General features: G+C 34.2%; 1 long non-coding RNA gene across 7 annotated transcripts; it reads right to left on the bottom strand.

Annotated features, from left to right (window-relative positions):
- Positions 1-542: 542 nt before the first annotated feature.
- LOC135779225 (uncharacterized) lies at positions 543-3,733 on the bottom strand. 7 transcript variants are annotated; one of them, XR_010544721.1, is made up of 4 exons: positions 3,585-3,733; positions 2,705-2,907; positions 1,502-1,719; positions 543-932 (listed from the first exon to the last, which is right to left on the bottom strand). It is a non-coding gene; the product is annotated as an uncharacterized lncRNA (long non-coding RNA). The 7 variants fall into 7 exon arrangements; XR_010544722.2 differs by lacking the exon at positions 3,585-3,733 and adding an exon at positions 3,236-3,578; XR_012336541.1 differs by lacking the exon at positions 3,585-3,733 and adding an exon at positions 2,035-2,148 and having other exon boundaries at positions 2,705-2,723.
- Between the last annotated feature and the right edge of the window lie 4,481 nt (positions 3,734-8,214).

The following is an 8,214-nucleotide window of genomic DNA, read 5'->3' as shown; positions in this document are numbered from 1 at the left end:
TTTTCACAGGTCAACCCATATGCATTATATTTGTTTGTTAGTTCCTTTGATAACCACCTTAAGTCTTATGAAGCTGCTATTGGTTTAGATAGCTTTATAGTAAATATAGTAGTTTTGCTTTATCCTTCAAAGTATAATTGATCAATTATAATTTTTTTATTATCATTAGACACACACAGGAAAAAACAATAAATAACACTGGTGAGGATCATATACGTCCTCCAGATGCTGTGTTGTCTGTGTAAAATGTGTCGCGGTTGTAAAAAGAGGAATACTATGTGAATGAGTCCTTTTTCTTAGGATGTTTTTATCTTTGCTGGAGATTGAGCAAGCAGTACTGTAGACTCTAAATACTCATCCTTTTCAGTATTGTTAGGAAAACAGAGATGTATACCATAGTTTAATGTTGCATGTGCAAATAAACAGTTGTTTTGATATGATGCTCTCTATTTTCCTTGGCTTTTTTCATAAGGGTTAAAGTGCCTGACACACTACTAGTAGAATACATTAGGAATGAAAAAAGATACATGATGCTTTTAAAATAATATAATATTTAACTTTTATTTATGCCATAAAACAGTAATTACTAAATTTAAGACTCAAATTCCACAGGAAGAAATATCTTTGCATTTACATAGCATTTCTTCATTTAATAATTGATTAGTTCGTAAATTGTTGAGGAGACAGGAGCTTTGCAGTATCCAGATGTGATAAGGAACATGGCCCTTCCATTGTATGGCACATCGCATGGAGTATGAACTACCCTATCTTATGTGATTTTGTTAAATGGTTTATGAAGCCTTTAATGGACAGTGGTCCCCTGCTTCAAAAACAGCAGACCTCCAACATCAAGCTTAGCAGAGCTGGGGTGGTTGGTGAGAATCATTTTGGTTGGCTGAAGAAAGATGGTGATGACCTCAGAAGTGCAATGCCTGCAACACATAAATGGTAAAGTTTATTGTGCTGCCCTGGGAAATGGGTGACCTAGGAATGTTAGTATATGTAGGCTTAATGCACATCACAGCCTGTAAACTGTTAAGTCTTATAACTTCATACAATCAGAATGTACTGTAGTAAAAACATAAATGAAAAAGAAAACAGAACTTTATTACATGTACTCTAGTAAGAATTAGGCAAATTATAATGGAATATAAACTCCAAAAAGATTTTTTTTGCTCAGTTATAAATGAATCTTATTTAATATTTGATTATTAATAAAACCCATAAACAACAAACATTGGCAACAAAGTCATATAATTGTTTTCAACCAAAAACATTGTAATAGGTAGTATTGACATAGGAAACAGAAATACAGACTCTCTAAAAAATGCTAGGCCCATCATAAAGACAACTGTGTAACTAGAAATCAATATTAAAAGGTATAAAGTTGAGACCTTACTTACATCACTTGGTCAAAAAAAAGTCACAGACTCAACTGTAGGCACCAAACAGTTTATTGAATGGGCAATGAAAATCTCAATTCCAGAATGCAGAGACTCACCAAGCAGCAGAGTGGCACTAAATTGAGTCACTGCTCAGAATGGCACCTTGCAGAAAGAGTCAGAGTGCAAGGCATCAGTCAGGAAATGTTATCAGGGAGAGCAGCGAGGCAGGCAGACGGGATGAAGAGAGCCAAAAGAAGAGCCAACCGATTTAAAGCTAGGCATAGAGAGGGAAGATGAGGCTGGGAGAACGGGGCAGATGGCATCAGGGCACAATCTGGAGAGAACAGAGAAGAGTCAGAAAGAAAAAGCACTGACAGCGCATCTCATAATTAATGAGATGATGACTAGAGGGAGGGGAGGATATAGCTGGGATACACTGCATGATTTTTGGCAGTCCCAAATGAAAGATTACCATCATTTGTGGCAATTTCTGTGATCGTGGCTCTTCGGTGGTCCTATGTCGACCAGCGTACCAGTATTTGTTTAACACTAGCACATTCTGGTGACATTGCACTTAACTGGAGTCACACTCATCACAACCTATGAGTCAATAGGTGTCATCATTATACAGTCTACATGCTTGTCGTACCCAAGTTTAAATGATCCATGTCGCACAGTGTGATAAGGTAATGATATTATAGGAGAGCAAAAATCTTGCAGTGTATCCTGGGCTTAAGACAATGACTGGTACGTGCATGGCCACCTCCTGTCAAAACAAACCAATGACAAAACACACAGCGTACAAAACACATAAACAGAAACAACCGATCAGAACAAAGCTGTGACACACTTTTAGCTATAGTATTCAATCACATACTGGTTGCCCAAATTCATTGATTGTTTCTATCTAATGAAACAGGTTTTGGAATGTTTGGTGTGATGGTTGCTGTATCGGCCAGGTTAACAAGTGAAAACTCTTCTGTAATCAAGTGCTATTTGGGGCTGAATATTTCATTTAGTATGAAAAGTAAAAGTTACACTCTGATTTTGATCTAAAATGCTTAAAAATATCTAAATTAAGTGCAGGTGCAAAGTCATAGATATATTCATTTGTGACAGTTCTACTGTTTGCACTTGAAATAAACACAGACATGACATGTAGATAATAAAAATCTTTAACAAAAATATAATCTGAAAAAGGATAAAGATGTTTTAACAATTTAAAACAAAACTGTTTACTAATAATAAAACAGACAATAGCAAAAAGAATAAGCATGCATGTTTAAGTTAAGAAGAATAATGAGCTTTTTAAAAAGTACTTGTATGTCCAGTTGTGCGTTGCTTTGCATGTAGTCCTATAAGGATCGCTTGGTCTTCTTGAATATATTAAGTCTTATAACTGGTTCAAGTATGCATTCTCTCATCAGGCACACTCTTACAGCCTCAGGGTGGGTCATTGTTCATAATTTGGTCATCTAAATAAGATTTGGTCAATCTTGTGCATAAACACTGGGTGAATAATCTGTGAAAGACAAGCATATAGAAAACCATAAAAAGTTGCTTGTATTAGTAATAACTAGAATCAGATTTGTTTTTATGATTTTTGAAACAATGGTTATTCAAATGTAAAATCATAGTATTAATGTAAAATCAACAAGGAAATTATATAGATCAACGTACTCTAATAATGCTACACAGTAGGCCTACAAAGGAATATAGTTTCCCTCATATTTGGACAGATCTGTGTTATTAACTCTCTTGCCAGTTTGTCATGAGTCATAACTTTATGTTCATATTTTTAAATGAATAACGAACACAACGCATTCATTTAAACAGCACTAAAATTTTACCTCACTATATTGTCTCCATCTGGGAAAGCCTGACACTGTTTCCACTAACTTATGTTATTGCAGTTATAAAGACTTTTGCCCAAGGCCATTTACATGACAAAACTGTCTTCTGTTGTTACTGCTGCTTCTTTTGTGTTTGTATTCCTCCATAGTACTTTTTGGCTCTTCCGTGTGGTTACGTTACCCTTCCGTCAGCGTACCTGGCTTATGATGGCTATGAGGTAAGCTTACGGCAAACTCGACGTAATGCTTGGATCACTATATCATTAATTATTCACACAATGACAGTGCCTGTCGTAACGCATTCGCTGCAATATAATTATTCATAAGCTTGTGAGCGAGCACTTACCTAATGCTTACGATGAGCTGACGTTACGATCTTCATCTTCTTCTTTTGGTTTAATGGCGGGTTACGAACCAACTTTAAAGGTGCATACCGCCACCTGCTGTGATGGAGTGTGAAAATAATGATCTGCCTCTTCTATATCCTGTTATATAACACACTATTCTTAATAAATCTCAAACTGCATTTGGCTTCCTGATTTTGGATCTTCATTTAATAAGTTGGCTATAGTAAAATCATTGCATGCTATTGCTTGTAAATCTTCCTTTAAAATACGACTCAAAATGATAGTGGCGAAGAAGTCATCTGCCATCTTGTGCTCATTAGTGGTAACGACATGCAATGCACAAATGACTAAAACGAGTTATTGTTTTTAAAGCCAGTTTCATTGAAAGCATGGTTTACCGACAATGCATTAATGATCTTATCATTTTAATAATATATTAATAAATCTATGTCCAAAGTTAAGAATATGAACGCAAAACACTAAATGACAAACAAAGTGGTGTTTTCCCGGACAGGGGTTTTCTTAAACCAAGATTAAGCCTAATTAGGAAAAAATAAACAAACATACCTTACTAAAAACATTACTTGTGTGCATTTTAAGGCAAAACAAAGAGCACTGATGTATTTTAAGATATGTCATGCATTTTTTTTTTTAGTTTGTACAGCTCTTACATTTATTTTAGTCTAAGACTAGTCTAATCCCTGTCCGGGAAACTGCCCCTAAATTGCTCCCAATACAATTTTGCTATGTTCTCTACTGTACATTGATTGTACTGATTATAATCCAAAGGTCAGACGGGCCAAGTAATCCCCACGTCATCCATTATAAAGGGAGTTTTATTGTGCAGTGTAGCCAATTTCTATACAATTTAGTCCAAGTTTGAAAAACCTTTTGTTTCCATGTCACTCAGAAAGTCATTGTGATGTCTTAAATTAGTAAGCAAGCAAAAACCATTCAAACGTTTTAGCCTATAAAATGAATTACCTATAAAAATGCAATTAAGCATTTTAATGTAGTTTATTAATCAACATTAATTATCATGATTATCGAGGGCATAATCAAAAATAAATATTTTTGTTTTATTCTTGCAGCCCCCTGTAGTGAGTAGCCTATCTGTCTCATATCTGCTTGGAGTTTGAAAGACTCTTCTGATGCTTTTCTATTAAGTTTATTTACATATTTGAAGTAGTCTAAAGCTAAGTCTTGATTACTTTCATTTTGTGATACTTGAATTAGGTTACTGCATCTCTTTAAGGTTATTTGTAACTGTACTGGAATTATGTTGAAGTAGTTCTCCCAACCCTGTTCATACTTACACACAAATATAATAACAAAATTACAGAAATCAAAGTATAATCAGTTCAATGTAAGAAGTTATTATGATTACTAATAGAAGTGTACTCTTTGTCCTGTTATTTTCCTTACCTTGCCACTCAGTCCTTTAGGTTAGGGTAGTTGAAACTACTTCTAATTTCAGCAAAGCTCCAGAGTTAAATCAACACTGCTTAGATCCACACCCAAGGTGTTAAAAATTACCACAGAATTTTTTGTATTCTTCCTACGAACTATCACAATGCATCAACACAAACAATAAAATGTTTGGGGTCAAGTGCTCAGCTAAGTAAAGGTAAAACTAATCACTGTTAGGATGACTTCTTCTTTTTATCTTTCTTGTTAACAGCAAGTGTTCATCATAAATATTCATTTCATTATTTAACTTATCCTAGGGGCTTATCCTAAAATTATTAGACTAAAATATATGTTTGGGCTCGCTTAATTTAAAAACAATTGCACTTACGCTTTTACTTTGTATCAATATGTGAAACAATGAATTGATAAAAGGCTGTTAACAGTTACCAAAAAAGCTTAACTTCTTAACCTGTTAATCCAGACAGCCGTTTTCAGGCCAAATCATGAAATTTACATGCCCACACTAAAAAAACTGTAGTTCCAAAACCCATTGACCTACATACACAATTTTGATATCTCTAAAAAGAAGACACTTGTGTCTTTACTTCTCAGTTATCAGAATTCAGATATGTAAAAAAAAGCTAAATGTTATAGACACTGAAGTGTGGTGAAAATGTTTTATTAAAATTAAACGTGTTTTTATTTAATTAATAATGTCATATTAAATGTGCCATACCAACCCAAATACAACATAGACTTAAGACCACATGTCTGACCAATCTATGTTTCAAATTTGAAGATGATATGATAAAAAATAAGGTTACTGTAAGCTTTGATCTTCACCATGGCACATTTCAAAAAATGGCCAGTGGGCTGCTCCAAATCATCACCTGCTATAATGATGTAGAATAAAGTAGAAAAAGCTTTATAAATTAATTATTTACATGTGGTTATTACCTAGAGTATGTATCTACAAAACTTTATTTATTACATAAAAACATTGTATTCACATTTGAGAAAAATGTGTTTTAATTTAAATATTGAAATAAACTAGTAACCGTAAACTACACAGAACATAGTAATTATGAAGCTTTTAAAATAAAAATAAAACTATTTACATTGTGGACACCTCATGTTTTACAAACTAAAGCACTCAGCAGTTGTTGTGAAGTGATAAAAGAAGCATTCATATTACGTTATTGGCGGTGACGTATCTCTATCGCGAGTAAATTGCGTAACCATTCATTCACTGATGGGCGATAGAAAAGCACACAGACAGCGATCTGTTACTAATAATAAGCTTTTGTCCTCACAATATACATTCAGAGTACTTGCATAATGTTAGGTACATCAACAATGTCTGCAAATAGCGAATGTGCATCAGAATGACAAAGTAGACTAAGTTACTGCAGATAACAGGTGCACGAAAATAACACACAAAAACATCAATAAAACACTAAACTTATTAGCTGTATGTGAAATATTAATCATAATGTGTGTGTGTGGACTCATTTTAAACATAATACTCTGACTGACCTGATCGCGTATGCCTTTTCCATAGTAGAATCGCGCTGCGTGTGCAGTTGTTGAATAACAATATGGATTTAGGATTATTTTACGCAAAATCCCATGGAAACAACGAAGAAATATCAATATTTCTCATATGTAATACGTTTGTGGACTAAAACTGCGAATGGATGTTATATTGTGAATGCTTAAGCAATGAGATTTCAGCAGTGTGAACTCGTCTAAAGTTATGAGGGAGGCGCAGTTTCATAATAAGAGCGTGAAGTCATTTTATGAATGAACAAATTTAAATATGACCTTGTTGCATAAAATGTATTATTAGTTTTGCTAGAGCATTTATTTCATGGAACAGCACTTAGAAATGAAATCTAAACCCTTCAACCTTTCTAATGATATATGGCATGACAAGTTTAATAACCTTCTTCATCAGTATAATGTATTGTAAACTTAATAGTTTGTAAACAAAAACGCGTCTGTACCACGCACGGGCCCGACCGCTTTAACAGTCCGCATATAACATAATATTTACATCATAAAATAATAGGCAGTCATGGTCCAATAGTTAGAGTCGACCTTATAACCTGAGAGTTTTGCTGGTTCGAGTCTCGCGGCTGACAGGTTGCGACTGAGGTGCCTTGAGCCAGCCACCTGTCTCCCAGTGTTTCCCGGGCACTGCAGTACTGCTGTGGGTGTGTATGTTCACGACGTGCAGTGCGTGTTCACCACTCACTTGATAGGTTAAATACAGACGTCACATTTCAAGTATGGGTTACCATACATTGGTCATTATGTCACTTTCACTTTTCCTTAAAAAGGATCAGATGGAAATAAACTAAAGGTGAAAACAAGAAAGCACTTTTTTTTAATTCCAATCAAAGCTATAGACATGTGTTTTATTGCCATTCTTCTTTTTTTCCAGTCATCACATATGCATTTATTCATTTAGCAAATACATTCATCCAAAGTGTCTTATAGATCAGAAAATACACAGAAAAAAAGCATCAAAAGTTTATTACATTTGCATAATTGTTCTAGTATCTGCTGCAGAGTAGTTCTAGTTACTATGACAAAGAAACAGTCTGAGCGTGACTAATCCATTGGAAGCTTCAGATTGATCTATGACACATACTTTCTGATATGGAAACTTTGTCTGAGGCAACGCGTGCCAAAAAGTAAAAAAAAAAGCTTAAAAGGTTTGTAGTAGAGAGCCTCCTTCAGACAAAATAAGATTATTAATTAAACTCAAAAAGCATGTTTTAAAGCCTAACTGCTCTATACAATGACATTGATGTTCTCCCATTAGGCCATACATATAGAGTTCCATCTGATGTTCATATGCTAAATTGGTTGTAATTATATAGTGTGGTATTGCTACACTGTATTATTAAGGATATGTGTATGACACTAGTGAAAAACAAATTTTATAAGGCATTTATAAACTAGCTGAACTAGCTTTAAGTGCAATCAGATCATGATGGCAGGTAGTCCAAAGACTTCATACATAGAACATCATAATGTGTGTGTGTGTGTGTGTGTGTGTGTTCAAAAATGATGCAGATCTGCTTAAGCATACATTCCATTTACGTTCATAATCTTGCTATTAACCAATTGTTATTAACATAAACTTAATTAGATTACCTGTGGTTAAGTAGTGTTTAAAGAATTTTTTCTTGCAATATTAATCATCCTCTA

This window comes from Paramisgurnus dabryanus, chromosome 1 (assembly GCF_030506205.2).
Source record: "Paramisgurnus dabryanus chromosome 1, PD_genome_1.1, whole genome shotgun sequence".
In the NCBI taxonomy this organism is placed as follows: Eukaryota; Metazoa; Chordata; class Actinopteri; order Cypriniformes; family Cobitidae; genus Paramisgurnus; species Paramisgurnus dabryanus.
The sequence above is the reverse complement of the archived record's forward strand: the minus strand, read 5'-3'. Positions and strand labels throughout refer to the sequence as shown.